General features: G+C 37.2%; 1 pseudogene; it reads right to left on the bottom strand.

The window, feature by feature from the left end:
• Positions 1 to 121: 121 nt before the first annotated feature.
• On the bottom strand, positions 122 to 16346 carry LOC140515365 (cleavage stimulation factor subunit 3 pseudogene; annotated as a pseudogene).
• Between the last annotated feature and the right edge of the window lie 1939 nt (positions 16347 to 18285).

Below are 18285 nucleotides of genomic sequence, written 5' to 3' on the forward strand. Positions count from 1 at the left end.
ACGTGTTGCGCGAGTGCCCATGTGTGTGTGTGTGTATGCACAGGTACCCATGCATGTGTTACCCTCATATGTTTGCTTCAGTTTCCTCAAATGCAAAATTGAGATAATATAATTTCTACTCTTGTTAGCAAAATGTTTCAAAGAGATTCAGATTTTATTGGAGCACTGGAGCACTAAAATAGCCATACAAGAAACAATCTTAAAATTCATATTTGGATATAAGTTCTTTAAAAAAAAATGGCTGAAAGGATATTATAATTATATAAAGGATATATACATAAAAAACAGTTCTCAATTCACAGGTTTTGGTATCTGAATTTTAGTTCATATCTCAGTGGAACAAATTTGGTCATCTCATTTATTCTACAATCTTAAAATACAAATGGAGTTTGAGATACGAGGTAAGAAGTATGATACTAAGAGTTAGGCAGGACTTTACCTGCCATAAATAAAAGCAATTAGGCAGGACTTTACCTGAGCAAACAGAGTACCTTTCAGAACAAGTGAATTAAAATAAAAGTTTTTTTGAGAGCCACTTGACAGAAAGTAGTACTGATGACAACATAACTTTTTCCCCAGATGCTTGTGACAAAGTGTTGTCTCTTAAACAAAGTACTTAACAGGCAAAAGGAATATCTGTACACAAGTCTGTCTTTGGCAGTAGAATTCTGCACTTGTCTCACCAGAATCTCTGGAGCTGTCAGGTTCTGTAGGTGTCATCAATGGGCAGATTCACTGTGCCATTTTTCTTTTCATCCTCTTCCAAACTGTCACTGGGTCGTTTGACCCCTCTTTGGAGCACAGTGTCGCTTTCTCTGGGGTTGTTCCCTTCCACTGCTCTATCTTGTATTCCTCCTCTAATGATCCTCACAGTTTCATCAACAGAGCTTGGGATATTGCATCTTCGGAAAATTTCCATCAATACGTCTACTCGCACAAAAGGACCTTGGAAACAGATGGGAGGAGGGAGGAGTTTCATTAAATCTACAGCAGCAGGTGGTATTGGAAACACTCCACCAGGCACGGGATGTAAGCCTGGGGGTGCTAAACGTCTTGGCAGAAAGGGGATCATTTGTTGGACGTCTGGCTTGCAGTATTTAGGTTTTGCATCTATCTCATCTTTAACGTCAGGCTGTATGGAAGGAGCTATAGAGTTGGAAATAATGGTTGCTAGCTTGTTCTGAAAGATGTCCTTATAGCCAAGAGCCTTCAGTTCATTTGCAGAGCAGGGATACAAATCCATGAATTTGTACCTATGGACCAGTAATGCTGTTTCCCTGTATTCATATTCTTCCTTGAATGTTGTGAACAGTCTTTTCTCCACTTTCAGGATACTGGCCAGATCACCACTGCTACTTTCGAAAGCTAGGAATCTGGCCCAGATTTCTCCAGATTTCTCAGGTGGAAGGATTCCAGAGGTTAATATTCGTTCAAACAAAAGTCGTGTGTCATTATTCTCATTCAGGTGAGAAAGGTAGTCAATATAGGCTAATACATATTCTGGAATGTCCCCATATTTTTTGAACCCCAGCTCAAAAATCTTAAAGGAGATTAATTTATCCTTACTAAAGTAGTACTCCATTAATGCTGCAGTAACATAGATATGATAGCGTGTTCTAGTATCCTGTCTTGCTTTTTTAAATACCATCCTTCCAGATTTGATGCCTTCTGCTCGCCTTGCAAACTTCATATACTGGATATATACCAGAGTAGGGTCAATATCCCTAATTGCCAGGAGTCTATTGTATATGCCATGTACCTTTTCAAATTTCATTCTACCCTCTTCATAATCTGCATATGCAAAATAAAGAAGCATATTTTTTTTCATTAAAGTGCTAATAGCTCTCTCATATATCTTAGCAGTTTCATCGCTAAATAATTTAGCATGAATAGTGTCCCCTTTCTCAGCTAGCAGCTTACTGGCCTGCTCCAGGTACTGGGCAGCTTCATACCAAATATCTGGGTGATGGCCCAGCACTAGCAGGCACTGCTCATATGCAAAAATAACTCTTTTTATTATGAGCCCCTGGTCTTCGGTTTGGAGAGGGTTGTTCTTTTCCCACCGTATATAGTTCTTCCACATGCCTACTTGCTGAGCCTCTTGGAGAGTATTCTGTGGACGTACTGGAGGGGCACTGCGGTCTAAACCTTTCATTACTGTTTCATACTCCTTTGCTACACGTCTCGCATTCATGTAATTTTTTCTCCTATCTTCAATCATTTTTTTAGCTAGATACATGTTGATGCCCTCTTCATATCTTCTGTAATCCCACCAAAGGTACTCAATATTGACCATTGGATTAACACAACCTCGTTGATAAACTCGTCGGACAGCTGCTATTCTTTGATTTTCTGCATAACATCCATCAGCTTCCATGCCTTTCAAGAAATTAATGTAATCCATCCAAATCGGAAAAGATGTAACTTCCATTCCAATTTTACTCAAAGAAAAGTCATATGCTTGTGCCAATTTTTCTTTGTAATTGGGTAGTTTTGTCTTGTTTTCTCTGATATATGAAAGATAACACTTCCACAAATCAATATTTAAAACCTTTAAAAGACATCTCTGAAATAACTTTTCAACCTCCTCATAATTTTTAGTTTTGAGCTCCGCTTCAATGTATAGTTTCCAGAATCTGCCAGAACTGGGGAACTGGGTAACAAGGCGTTCATATGTCTTCCGAGCTTTGTCTATAGGATGATTCTGTGCATCTTGAATCAGAATGCTCCAGGCAGCAAGGTCATATGGATTCTCTTCTAATTTCTTTTCTGCTTTCTTCACTTTTTCTGGGACGTATTCAGCAGCCTGCCTGACGGCTCCATTGCCAAACATCATGTTGCAGTGCCTGGTGAAAGCATATGACTTGGTCCACAGTGTGGGACTAGAAAGAAGAAACAAAAAGGAAACTCAAAGTCACCTCCTGAAAAAAAGAAAAAGCAGATAAGATGCCTGCCCCTGGAAGGCAGCTCCAGACCGTCTGCCAGCACCCATTGCCACCATTTTCTATTCTGAGAGAAGTTAAAATGATGGCACCCTAACCCTGTCAGGGGCCTGAAGGGGGAACATCCTGGGAACCAAGAGCTGCTGTTATGTCATCAGTGCTCTTACGCAGCACCTAGACAACATAAACCATGAGGCCCTTCTAATATAAAGTCATTTAAATTTATACTATGCTTTAAAAGTGTTACAAAATGCTTTAAATAAATTTTCTCATTTTATCTTCAACAATATTACCCATGATTATTTAGGGTTAGAGTTTGACAAATGAGGCAAGTGGAACTTAGAGAGAAGCCAGTTACTTAGCGTCATACTAGCTTTTGTGTGTAATGGGGGAAGAGGTTTTAAACCTGGGTCTTGCCTAACTCCATGCAACAGATTAAATCCCACCACTCATACTACCCCTGCAGCAGGCAGCATCAAGACTAATGGAAATGATTTTGGTGGGTACCTCCTCTATTCACAATTCTAAGGAGCTCATTTTCATTTGGGCTGGCCTAGAGCCACAGGATCTGAACTGGAAGGAACCTTCTAAGCCACTTGTTTAACACAGAATTTGTAAGCAGCAAGCTCCAAAGATCCAATGGGCACACAGTTAAGAGTGGTTATTAACAGCCTTGATGATAGAAAGTTGGAGGGACCTGCTGTTAAGGCACATGGCACCCAATTTAGCCCTTGTTCTTTCCATTCCCTAAGTCAAAGACTTGAATTTTAAGTGTGGCTACTCATCTCTAGTCACATTCTTGGGCTTTTAAGAAGAAAACCATGAGGCCTGGAGGCATAGTACTTCCAAAACTCAGCAGAGGGGTGCAGAAAGAAAGTTTAGGAAGCAATCTTTATTGAGAGAGGATACTCACATAGTATAGAGATGGTCAGAGGGAAGGGAAAATCGAGAGAGTGTGGACAAGTAGGGAAATCCTCTGGAATTCCAGATGGTCAGGCACCTAATGTGAGGTAAAGAAGATAGGTTTTAAAGGGAATGGAGCCAAGATGGCAGAGAAAAGGCAGGTACTCACCTGAGTTCTCCCAAATTACCCTCCAAACAACTTTAAATAATGCCTCAAAACAAATTCTGGAGCAGGAAAATCCACAAAAGGATGGGGTGAAACAGTTTTCCAGCCCAAGACAACTCAGAAAGTAGATGGGAAAGGTCTATTACATTGATGTGAGAGTGGAGCACAGTTCAGCATGGGTGGTGTCCCAGCAAACCAGCAGCAGGCTTTGGAGATGACTGAATTAGCAGTTGCAGCAGCTGCTTCCACAGCTCTCAGACTACAGATAGTAGGGGTTCAGAGATCTGGTCAGAAGGAGATTATAGGGGTCCCTTCTTTGATGGCACTAGGGTGCAGAGCTCTGTTGAACTGTTCATACTTGGATAAGTCACAGTTTTAGGGCAAGAAGGAGCACTAGCACACCGGAGGTTGTGGAAAAAGGGACTGGGGACCCTGGTCACAGTTCCAGGGCACAAAAGAATATACATAGTTGCTCACAGACCAGTATACAGGCCAGGACACTGGTAAACACACATCTTCTTAGATCATAGCACTTTGGAAGAACTGGAAACTTATAGGTCCCCAAAACTAGCTCTGAAAATAGCTACACAAAAAACATAAAGCTTGAGACAGGGCCTCTTCTACCCTGTGAACAGAGCTCAACTTTCTTTTTTTTTTTTTTCTTTCTTTCTTTTTTTTTTTTTATTTTGTAATGTTTAACAATCACTGCCATACAATTGTGATTTTATCCCCCCCACCTACCCCCCACTCCCCCCCTCCCTCCCCACGACTGCATACAATTCTGTATAGATTCTACATATACTTTGCTATTGAGTATATTTTCACTATAGTCATGCCATGTAGTCAGACTAAGATAAATGAAAGAAATCGTATAACAAATCAGAACATGATACACAAACACATACACATACACAAACATGATCTGCTACAATATGTGAGTGACTTCCATATTTCTCTCTCTGAGTGTGGCAGGCATTTTGCCTTGAGATCCTCCATTGGGATTTTTTTTTTTTTGGTAAGAAGTTCTTGTGTTATTACAAAAATCTAAGTCTACCAGAAAAAACTCTCACACACTATGGTTGTTGCTGTGCATAAAGTTCTCCTGGTTCTGCTCCTTTCACTCAGCATCAGGTCATATAAGTCCTTCCATGCCTCTCTGAAGTCTTCTTGTTCATCATTTCTTATGGCACAATAGTACTCCATTACATTCATATACCATAATTTATTCAGCCATTCCCCAATTGATGGACATCCCCCTGACTTCCAGTTTTTGGCAACTACATAGAGTGCTGCTATAAATATTTTTGTACATGTGGGACCCTTTCCCATTTTTATGATCTGTTGGGGATATAGTCTTAGTAGCGATATTGCTGGGTCAAAGGGTATGCACATTTTTGTAGCCCTTTGGGCATAGTTCCAAATTGCAGAGCTCAACTTTCATGTAAAGTTAAAAGTCAAGAAACTGGCTGGAAAAATGAGCAGACAAGAAAAAAAGAACCTGACCATAGAAAGTTACTGTGGTGACAGGGAAGATCAAAACATAGACTCAGAATAAGAGAGCTAAATAAAAACTACTACATCCAAAGCCTTAAAGTAAAATGTGAACTGGTCTCAAGCCCCAAAAGAATTTCTGGAAGACCTCATAAAGGATTTTCAAAATCAAATAACAGAGGGAGAGATAAAATTGGGAAAAGAAATGAGAGTGATGCAAGAAAATATGAAAAAGGAGTCAACAGCTTGGTAAAGGAAGTACGAAAAGAATGAAGAAAATAATACCTTAAAAAACAGAATAGGCCAAATGGTAAAAGAGGTGCAAAAAAATCTACTGAAGAAAAGAACACTTAAAGGTGTTCTTTTAAAGAAGAAGAATTGGCCAAATGGAAAAAGATGTAAAAAAATTCAAGAAGAAAAGAACTCCTTGATAAAGTAGAATTGGCCAAATGAGAAAAAAAGGTAAAAATTAGAATTAAGCATGTAGAAGCTAATGATTCCATAAGACATCCAAAAAAAATAAAGCAAAATCAAAAGAAGAAAAAATGGAAGGAAATATGAACTATTTCATTGGGAAAACAAGTGTTCTGGAAAATGGATCCAGGAGAGATCATTTAAGAATTAATGGACTACCTAAGACTCATGATAAGAAAAAGAGCCTAGACATCATCCCTCAAGAAATTATCAAGAAAAACCACCCTGATATCCTAGAACCACAGTGTAAAATAGAAATTAATAGGATCCACCAATCACCACCCAAAAGAGATCTCCAAATGAAAATTCCCAGCAATATTGGGGCAACTAGGTGGTGCAGTAGATACAGCACCAGTGCAGGAGTCAGGAGGATCTGAGTTCAAATCTCACCTCAGACACTTGACACTTACTAGTTATGTTACCTTGGACAAGTCACTTAACCCCAATTGCCTCCTCCTGGGTCATCTCCAGTCATCCTGATGAATATCTGGTCACCAGATTCAGATGGCTCTGGAGGAGAAGTGAGGCTGGTGACCTACACAGCCCTCCCTCACTCAAAACAAAGTCAAGTGTAAGTCATGTCATCATTTCTCTGATGGCATGGTCTTCTTCAGCAAAGAAGGATGAACACATACCCAGGAATGTTATAGCCAAATTCCAGATCTCTCTTGTCAAGAAGGAAATATTGTAAGCAATCAGAAAGAAACCATTCAAATATTGTGGAGCCATAGTCAAGTAACAAAAGATTTAGCAATTTCTATTTTAAAGGACTGAAGAACTTGGAATATGATATTCTAGGGGGCAAAGGAGCTAGAATTACAACTGAGAATCACTTACCCAGCAAAACTGGGTATAATCCTTCGGGGGAAAATATAGATATTCAATGAAATAGAGGACTTTCAAGCATTCCTGTTGAAAAGATCTGAGGTGAATAGAAAATGTGACTTTCAAACACAAGATTCAAGAGACGCATAAAAAGGTAGGCAGTACAGAGAAACTATAAGTTATCCAATAAGGTTCAACTGTTTATATCCATACATGGGAAGACATATAACTCCTGAGAACTTTATCACTATTAGGACAGTTAAAAAGAGTATATATAGACAGAAGGTACAGGTGTGAACTAACTATGATGTGATGATATACCCCCAAAAAATTAAAAGATGAGAAAGAGGGGATGCATGGGAAGAAGGAAGGAGGGAGAGGTAGAATGGGGAAAATTATGTCAAATATAAAAGGTGCAAAAGAGCTTTTATAGTGGAGGGGATATGTGAGAGAGGAAACACTTGAACCTTACTCTCACTGGAATTGGTTCAAAGAGGGAATAATGTACACACTCAGCTGAGTATAGAAATCTATCATACTGTAGAATAAAGTAAGAGGACAGGGGGAGAAGAGAATGAGGGAACTGATAGAGGGGAAGATGTATTGGGGGAGGTGGTGCTGAGAAGCACAACACTGGTGAGGAAAGACACAGTGAAAGGACAGGAGGATAATAGGGCAAAAAATAGGATAAAGGGAAATAGAGTTAGTAATCATAAATGTGACTAGAATGAGCTCACCTTTAAAATGGAAGCAGATAGCAGACTGAATTAAAAAAAAGAATCCTACAATATGTTGTTTAGAAGCAACATACTTGGAGGAGAGTGACACACATGGAGTAATGGTAAGGGACCAGAGTAGAATCTATAATGTTTCAGCTGAAGTAAAAACAAGCAAGAGTAGAAATCATGATCTCAGACTAGGCAAAAGCAAAAATAGATCTAATTTTAAAAAAAAGCAGAGAAACTACATTTTACTAAAAGGTACCATATATAATGAAGTAATATCAATAGTAAACATATATGCACCAAACGACAGTGTCCAAATTCTCAAAGGGCAAAATTAAATGAGCTACAGGTGGAAACAGACAGCAAAATATTATTAGTGGGGTACATAAAATTTCCACTCTCAGAGCTAGATAAATCTAACCAAAAAATAAACAAGAAAGAAGTCAAGGAGATGAATAGTATTTTAGGAAAATTAGATATGATAGACTTCTGAAGAAAACTGAATGAGAATAGAAAGGAGCATATCTTTTTCTCAACAGTACATGACACTTACACAAAAATGACCATGTATTAAGGCATTAATAACCTAACTACCAAATGTAAAAAAGTGGTCATATTAAAGGCATCCTTTTCAGACCATTATGCGATCAAAATTACATTCACTAAAGGGCCATAGAAAAAAAGATTAAAATTAATTGCAAACTAAATCATCTAATCCCAAAGAACAGGTCAAAGAACAAATCATAGAAACAATAAAAAATTTCAATAAAGAGAATGACAACAAGACAACATACCAAAATTTATGGGATGCAGCAAGCAGTATTTAGGGGAAAATTTATATCTTTAAATGCATACAGCAATAAAATAGAAAAAACAGATTAATGAATTGAGCACACAACTAAAAAAGAACAAATTAAAAATCCCCAATTAAGTGCCAAATTGAAAATCCTGAAAATCAAAAGTGAGATTAATAAAATTGAGAGTAATAAAACCTTTGAATGAATAAATATAACTAGGAGCTGGTTTTATGGGAAAAACAATAAAATAGATAAACCATTTGTTGATTTGATAAAAAAATTACCCATATCAAAAATGAAAAGAGTGAATTTACCACTAATGAAGATGAAATTAAAGAATTTATAAAGAACTATTTTGTCCAATCATATGCCAATAAATCTAACAATCTAAATGAAATGGATGAATATTTACAAAAATCCAAACTTCCCAGATTAACAGAAGATATAGAATACTAAAATAACACTACCTTACAAAAAAGAAATTGAATAAACCATCAATAAACTCCCTAAAGAAAATCCCCATGACAAGATGAATTCACAAGTGAATTCTACCAACCTTTAAAGAACAATAAATTCCAATACACTATAAACTATTTGGAAAAACAGGCAGAGAAAGAATCCTACCAAATTCCTTTTATGACACAAAATGGTACTGATGCCTAAACCAGAAAGAGTGAAAATGGAAAAAGAAAACTACAGACCCATTTCTCTAATGAATATTGACACAAAAATTTATATTAAATACTAGCAAAAAGATTTCAACAATATATTAAAAAGAACATGCTCTATGACTAAGTGAGATTTATGCCAGGAATTCAGGGCTGGTTCAATATTAGGGAAACTATCAGTATAATTGACCACATCAATAACAAAACCAGGAAAAATCATGGTTATCTCAGTAGATGCAGAACTTTGACAAAATACAACACTCATTACTATTTTAAAAAAAACAAACACTTGAAAGCACAGAAATAAATGAAGCTTTCCTTGAAATAATAAGTAGTATCTATCTAAAACCATCAGCAAGCATTATCTGTAATGGAGATAAGCTAGAAATCTACTCAACAAGGTCAAAGGTAACTATAGTAATAAGAGAAAAATAAGAAATCGATGGAATTAGAATTGGCACTGAGGAAACAAAACTATCATTCTTTGCAGATAATATGATAGTAGACTTGGAGAATCCTAGAGAGTCAACTAAAAAACAAGGTGAAATAACTAACAACTTCCACAAAATTGCAAGATATTAAATAAACTCATATAAATCATCAGAATTTTTATATATTACTAACAAAGTCCAGCAGCAGGATATAGAAAGAGAAATTGCATTTAAAATAACTGTAGACAATATAAAATACTTGAGAAACTGTCTTCCAAGAGAAACCCAGGAACTATATGAACACTATTACAAAATACTTTTCACACAACTAAAGTCGTATCTAAACATTTGGAAAAATATTAATTGCTTGTGGGTAGGCCTAGCCAATATAATAAAAATGATGACTGTATCTAACTTAATTTGCTTTTTCAGTGCAATACAAATCAAACTACCAAAAAATTATTTTATAGAGCTAAAAAGGTAACAAAATTGATCTGGAAGGACAAAAGGTCAAAAATATCAAAAGAATCAATTAAAAAAATATGAAGGAAAGTGGACTAGCCATACTGGATCTTAAGCTGCAATCAACAAAACAATATGGTACTGGCTAAGAAATACAGTCGTGGACAAGTGGAATAGATTAGGTACACAATACACAGTGGCCTTGATATAAAGGGAGATATAAGGCAATCAGAAGAACATGGAACATATTACCTATCAGACTCATGGATGGGAGAAGAATTTGTAAAGAAATGAGACAGAGAGGATTGTGACATGTAATTCACTATAGTTATCTAGTCTTTGATAAATACAAAAATCCAAGCTTTATGGACAAGAGCTCACTACTTGACAAAAACTGCTGGGAAATTGAAAAGCAGTTTGGCAGAGACTAGGCATAGACCAACATCTCACACTTTATACCAAGATAAGGTCAAAATGAGTACGTGATTTAGACATAAACAGTGATACCATAAGCAAATTAAGGGATTATGGAATAGTTTACTTATCAGATCTACAAATAAGGGAAGAATTAGAATTGGCCAGATGGAAAACAGGTACAAAAATTTACTGAACAATATAATCCCTTAAAAGTTAGAACTAGACAAGTGGAAGCTAATAACTCCATGAGACATCAAGAAGCAATAAAACAAAATCAAAAGAATTAAAATAGAAGAAAATGTGAAATATCTCACTAGAAAAACAACTGACCTGGAAAATAGATCGAGGAGAGACTTAAGAATTCTTAGCTACCTAAACTAACCTACCTATTCAATGCTATCCCAATTAAATTACCTAAAAAAAATTTTATTGAGTTATAAAAAAGTAATACAATTCTTTTGGAAGAACAAAAATTCAAGAATATCAAAGGGATTAATGAAAAAAATGTAAAAGAGGAAGATTTAGCAGTACCGGATCTTAAACTATAAGGCAACAATTACCAAAATTATCTAGTACTGACTAAAAATAGAAAGGTGAATCAGTGGAACAGAGTAGACATATAATACACAGTAATAAATGATTATAGTAACCTTGTGTTTGACGAATGTAAAGATTTAAGCATTTGGGATAAGCATTCACTGTTTGGTAAAAATTACTGGGCAAATGGAAAATAGTCTGACAGAAGCTGGATATAGACCAGGGGCAAGGAACCTGTGCCCTTGAGGACACATATGGCTCTCTAGATCCTCAAGTGAAACTCTGAATCCAAACTTCACAGACCAAATCTCCTTAATAAAAGGGTTTGTTTTGTAAAATCTGGACTCAGTCAAAAGTTTGCACCTGAGGACGTAGAAGGTTTCATGTGGCTCTGAGGCTGCAGGTTCCCTACCCCTGGTATAAATGAATATGTTACATCATTTACCAAGATATCAAAATGGAATGTGACCTTGATACAAAGGGATATATAAGGAAATTAGAAGAACATGGAACATATTACCTATCAGACTTATGTATGGGTGAAGAGATAGAGAGGATTGTGAGTTGTAAAATGGATAATTTTTATTACATTAAATTAAAAAGATTTTGTAGAAATAAAACCAATGTAGCCAAGATGAGAGGAAAAACAAAAAAGTGGGGAAGAAGTTTTATAGACAGTTTTTCAGATAAAAGTTCATATCATTTGACCATTTATCAATTGGGCAATGACTCATTCTTATGAATTTGATATGAGTCATTGCCCAGTTGATAAATAGTCAAAGATATGAACAGGAAGTTTTTAAATCAAGAAATGAAAACTACATATAGCCATATGAAAAAAATTCTCTAAATCACTATTGATTGGAGAAATGCAAATTAAAGAAACTCTGAGATATCATCTCACACCTATCTGATTGACTAAAATGATAGAAGGGGAAAATGACAAATGTTGGAGGGGATGTGAAAAATTGGGGACACTAATATACTGTTGGTTGAATTGTGAACTGATTCGACCATTTTGGAGAGCAATCTGGAATTATACCCAAAGAGATATAAAGATGTGTATATTCTTTGACCCAGCAATACCACTATTAAGTCTATTTTTCAAGGTGATCAAGGAAAAAAGAAAAGAATCGTTATACCCTAAAATATTTCTAGCAGTTCTCTTCGTGGTGGCAAAGAACTGGAAATTGAAGAGATACCCTTCAATTGGGAAATGGCCAAACCGGTTGTGGTATATTATCGTGACAGAATACTACTGTGTAAAAATGATGAGCTGGTTGATTTTAGAAAAACATGGAAAGACTTGCATGAAATAATGAAGAGTGAAATGAGAACCAAGAGAACATTATATATAGTAACAGTAATATTGTTTGAAAAATAACCGTAAACAACTAAATTATTTTGAGTATTATAAATACTCAGATCAACTACAAAGGACCTATGAAGGAAAATGCTATCTCCCTCCAGTGAAAGAACTGATAAATATATGTATGCAAAGTATGATTTTACATCTATCTGTCTGTCCGTTTGTCTATCCATCCATCCATCCACCCATCCATCCATCTAATTCAAATAGTGACCTCTGATGTAGGTGGGGAGGTGCAGAGAGAGGGAGATAGCTTGGAACTTAAAATGTAAGAAAAAAATAAATAAAATTTTAAAAACTAATATGCTTGAAAAAAGAAATGACTTAAAAAGAATTATTGGACTACCTGAAATCATGACAAAAAAAGCACCTAGCCATCTTCTTTTGAGAAATTATCAAGGACAACTGCCCTGAGATTTTAGAACCAGAAGGTAAAATCAAAACTGAAAGACTCCACCAATTAATTCCTGAAAGAGAAACCAAAATGAAAACTCCCAGGAACATTATAGCCAAATTCCAGGGTTCCCAAGTCAAGAAGAAAATACTACAAGTAGCCAGAAAGAAACAATTCAAATGTTGTGGAGCCACAGTCAGGATAACACAAGACTTAGCAGTGCTGACTTTTTCCCCTGATCTAAGTGAATCATATATGTGCTTGATTAAAGTGATTGTTGTCCCCTCAAAAGTTGCTTTTGTTTTAGAAAAACAGATCTACGAACCTGTACAGCAGGCCTTCTTGTGTATGCTGGGGTCCTTCCTGTTAGAAAATGTCAGAGATGAACAGAAAATTTAGACTTTCAAATACCACACTCAAGAGAATCAAAAAAAAGGTAAACAGGAAAGAAAAATCATAAGCTATTCAACAATGTTAGACTGTTTACATTCTTACATGGGAAGATATATGCTACTCCTAAGAACTTTCTTATTATTAGGGCAGTTAGAAGAAGTATACATAGATGACATGGGTGTGAGTTGCTTATGATGGGATATCTAAAAAAATAAAATTAAGAGGTGAGAAGGAAATGCATAAAGAGAAGGGGAAAGGGAGAAGCAGAATGGGGTAAATTATCTCAGATAAAAGAGGCAAGAAAGAGCTTTTACAGAGCGGGGGAAGATGGAGGAAGTTGAGGGATGGAGGAAGCACATGAACCTTAACTTGTAATTGGCTCAAAGAAGGAGTAACATGTACACTCAGTAAGGTATAGAAATCTATCTTACCATACAGGAAAGTAGGAGGAGAAAGGGATAAGAGAAGGGGGAGGGGCTGACAGAAAAGAAAGCTGATTGGGGGAGGTAAAAGTCAGAAGCAGAACACTTTTGAGAATGGACAGGGTGAAAGGAGAGAGAGAATACAATAAACAGGGAGGAAAAATAAGAAGGAGGGAAATACAAGTATATCACAATAGTTTAATTACAATAACATGATATAATATATTACATAATAAATAATATGTATTTATATAACATGTAATGTACAACATATCGATATCATATAATGTTATAGTATAATATATAATCATAACTATTAAAAATTTATAGCAAGTTTCTCTGATAAAAGCCTCATTTCTCAAACATATATAGAACTTAGTTAAATTTATAAAAAACAAGAACCATTCACCAACTGATAAATGGTCAAAGAATAGGAACAGGCAGTTTTCAGATAAAATAATCAGTTACCCACAGTTATATGAAGAAAATGCTCTGAATCATTATTGATTAGAGAATTGCAAATTAAGACAACCCTGAGGTACCACTCCACATTGATGACAAGTCAATATGATAGAAAAGGAAAATGACAAATGTTGGAGAGGGTGTAAGAACACGGAGACACTAATGTACTGTTTGTGGAATTGTGAACTGATCCAACCATTCTGTAGAGCAATTTGAAAGGATGCCCAAAGGGCATATACCCAGCAATATCACTGTTAAGTCTATATCCACAAAAGATAAAAAACTAAAAGGAAAAGGCCATATATGTACAAAAATATTCATAGCAGCTCTTTTAGTGGTGGCAAAGAATAGGAAAACGAGAGGAAGTCCCTCAATTGGGGGTGACTGAACAATTTGTGGTATATGAATGTAATGGAATACTATTTTTGTGCTATAAGAAATGAGGAGCAGGATGCTCTCAGAAAATCCTGGAAATGAGCAGAAGTAGAGGAACATTGTACACAGTAACAGTAGTACTGTAGGATGATCAACTATTAATGACTTAGCTATTCTCATCAATACAATGATCCAAGACAATTCTGAAGGACCTTATGATGAAAATGCTCTTTATCTCCAGAGAAAGAACTGATGGAAGTCTGAATGCAGATGTAAGCATGATTTTTAAAATCTTTTTTTAAAATTAATTTTTAGTTTTCAACATTCACTTTCTCAATATTTTGAGTTCCAAATTTTCTACCCATCTCTCCCCTCACCCCACCCCAAAAAGGTATGCATTCTGATTACCCCTTCCCCAAATATGCCCTCCCTCCTATCATACACTCCCCTTTTCTTATCCCCTTCCCCCCTATTTTCTTGTAGGAAAAAATAGATTTCTATACCCCATTGCCTGTTATCTCTTATTTCCCAGTTGCAAGTAAGAAATTTTTTTACATTTGTTTTTAAAACTCTGGGTCCCAAAATCTCTACCTTCCTCCTCATTGCCATTGAGAAGGCAAGCAATTTGATATAGGCTATACATGTGTAGTCATAAGCATACTTTTGAAAAACTTTCTTTTTCTTTTCTGGGGTGGTGGTCTGGGTTTTCTTTCATAACATGACTAATATAGAGCTATATTTTGCATGACTGCACATGCATAACCTATATCAAATTGCTTGCCTTTTCAATGAGGGGGGAGAGAAGTAATTTACCGATTCATTCATCCATTTATTTATGTTTATATCTATATGTATATATGGAGGCAATCTGGCTTAAGTGACTCACCCAGGGTTGCACCGCAAGCAAGTATCTGAGGCAGGATTTAAACTCAGGTCCTTCTGCCTCCAGGGCCTGTACTCTATCCACTGCACCACCTAGCTGTACCAAAGGCAGAGAATGTAAAACTCGAAAGTTTAAAAGAAATGAATGTTAAAAATGGTTTTTACATGTAATTGGGGGAAAAATAAAATATTAAATAAATAAAAGATGTGTTTTTAATAGGCTTGTTTTTTGGGTCAAGTAGGGTTGGACTGGGATGTAGCCAGGGAAACTTGGACCTGGAGTCAAGGTTCAGGACTGGTGCTGACTCACGCTGCGGGGTGGGGGGAAATGGGGAAGAGTGGTAGGCTGTATTTCCTGCTGGTGGGGAAAAAGGGGTTTGTGGAAGTTCCTTCTGGTATCACTCTGTCTCTGTCGCTCTGACAGAGTGATAGTGGGGGTTTTTTGTTTTTTAGCTTCCCAGGGTTTCATCTTGTAGTTGATTGGGAAGGCTACCTCATTCTTTATAACCATTAATTCCACTGTCCTCCACCTTCATTTTACAAAAGAAGAAATGAGACCAGCGCTGTGGAACTCGTGGACTCCAGGCCACATGTGGTCTTTTTCCTTCTTGGGGTGTGGCGTTTTAACCGACTCCAAATTTTACAGAACAAATTCCCTTAAAAAAAGGACTCAGTCAAAAGGCTGCTCCCAAGGCCCTAGAGGTCCACCTCTGAACTAAACAGGGACCTAAATTTAGAACAGGGTCAAAATTGACAGCTGGAACTTCTGACCCCCAATCCAGCACCATTTCTATTGCGTTGAACCAGCCACTGTCTTCTCATCAACTTCCTTCATGCCTTATCTTTCTACTTTTGACTCTTTCCACGTGATTTGGAGGCGCAGCATCAGCGCAAGCGCCAGGTGCAGCCCCAAAATGGTTGCCGAAAGGGGCTCCGCGGAGAGTTATTAGGCGTTCCGCAGATGAGGGGTCCTTGGTCAGAGAAAAACATTTACAGACCTGATCGAGAGAGCGGCGGCCCACTGCGGCATCGTTTGGGCCAGGTTTCTGCCAGCACCCATCCCCCTCTCCAGCCCCTCACCGAAGCCCCTACCTTCTCGTTGCTTTTGCGTCGAAGCCCCACGTGCGGAAAGGCGGTAGAGAGGACACTGCCTACTCTCTCGAGCTTTGCTCTCGCGCTGGCATGTTTCCCATTGGCTCTTCACAAGCCCCACCCCCTTCCCCCAAGCTGGCTATTGGATGTGAGGTACCGGAAGGGGGGTGAGGGTGAAAAGGAGAAGAGGCCTGTGTGTCTCAGCTGGAACTCGAACCCAGGGCCTGTTTCTGAGCTCCTCCGCCCACCTGACGCTGCGTCTGGGGGCAGCATCACCAAGTCCTCCATCTCCTTTTCTGGGCAGCGTGACACCGCCTAGTAATAGGACAGTCCTCGATGTACCCCAGTCATTGTCCCTGGGCGGGGCGGGGGGGGGGGGGCGCACGGAGGGGCAGGGCTCATCCCAAATTGCTTGTAAATCATGATCTGATTAGGAAGTGATATATTCATCGGGGACTCTGGCATCAGACTTATTCGCGTATTGTGACAAAATAAGTACTGTTTACTTTCCACCGTTTTCTGTGAATTCTAAAGATTTCTTCCACCTTAAAGGCTCCAGTGGAATCTGCAGGACTGGGGCTTGCCCACTAAGAGTATAAAGGCATGCTAAGTTAAGTTGATTTGCCTGTGAAAGAAACGCTTCCATTATTCATGTCAGTAGCCTGTCACATCAAATTGAGGGAGTGGAGAAAATCCTTTTTTATCTACATTTAGAACCAAGAAAAACCAGCCATTGAGCCTTGAATTTCAATTGGGAGAAAGTCAGGCTGAAAGCAGGGTTCAAAAAAAAAAAGTGGGCATTTGTCTAGTGTTGGCTGAAACTTCTTATGTAGCTAGCCAGAATGAAACTTCTTAAAGCCAGCAAGTACTACATCCAATCTTGATGTCTTTCATGTGTAAACGTGTCAAAAGTAGTTAAGCTAATTCAAATTTAAAGCTCTTTGGATTTCTATTCCTGGACTTTTAATTTGTTTAGTTTAAAGGATTTCCCCACTGCATCTCTTTGCTCTTGAAAATTTGATGAATATATTTTGTTTTTCAAACTTTGGAAATTTTATAGTGTGGACTGGGAGATGAAAAAGCAGGTCCAGCGATGAGAGAAAACGGAAGATAGTGAAGGCAAACTCTCTGTACACTTGTCTCTGTCCAAATATTGTTTCCATATATGTATGATGCACAAGACATCACTTAAAATGAGAAATAAGATGTTATGAAAATTGAAGTTCTCAACCTGAAAGGATTATTCCTGTGGACATAAAATGTTGTTGGATTGTCTGTTTTCTTCAGGAAATCTTTTTAGTACTTATAAAGAGTGGTTTCAGCTGAATCTGTAAATATTTGAACATTAATTTGAATACCTGGTAAACACAAACTGGTAGAAAAAAATTATTTTTATATTTCCATACTGGAAACTCTTGCATGCTTTTCACTCTTTCTCACTTCTACCTTGAAGAAGATGCATGGTTTGGTATGGTAGAGTAAAAAGAACTCTGATATTAGGTTCAAGAGCCCAGTGTGTGAGTTTCTGCTCAGACACTTATGAGCTCTGCATCTTTGGAAGAGTTATTTGTTTGAGCCTCAGTTTTCCCATCTATAAATTCAAGGTGCATAACATAATATCCAAGATTTCATTCAGTTCTAACAGTCCATGGATGCACTGTAATGTAACATGAAATCATTGACATTCATGTGCTGGAAGAAGTGTTAGATATCACCACTTATAGAAACTTATTTTTTAAATTCAGCAGATTAATCTTTCCAAAAAGTGTTTTGATTTGTGCTCCATAATTGTTGAGTGCATTAAATTATTAAATTGGATGCTTTTGCTAAAAGTAATATTCTAGTGTGGGTACTTTGGTTTTTATTTGATTTTATTAAATATCTTTCAGTATACTGGAAAAAAAAAAAGGCATTTAACTCTAGCTTCTAACTTGTTACCTATTAAGACATTGTAAGATTTGCGTCCTTAAAATACCTCCCCCCAATATTGTGAAGAACATTTTAAAGCTTTCAAGAAACTCTTGCCCTGTCTCTATTATGATGCATAGTTTTTTGAGC

The sequence above is a fragment of the Notamacropus eugenii genome, chromosome X (genome assembly GCF_028372415.1).
Source record: "Notamacropus eugenii isolate mMacEug1 chromosome X, mMacEug1.pri_v2, whole genome shotgun sequence".
Classification (NCBI taxonomy): domain Eukaryota; kingdom Metazoa; phylum Chordata; class Mammalia; order Diprotodontia; family Macropodidae; genus Notamacropus; species Notamacropus eugenii.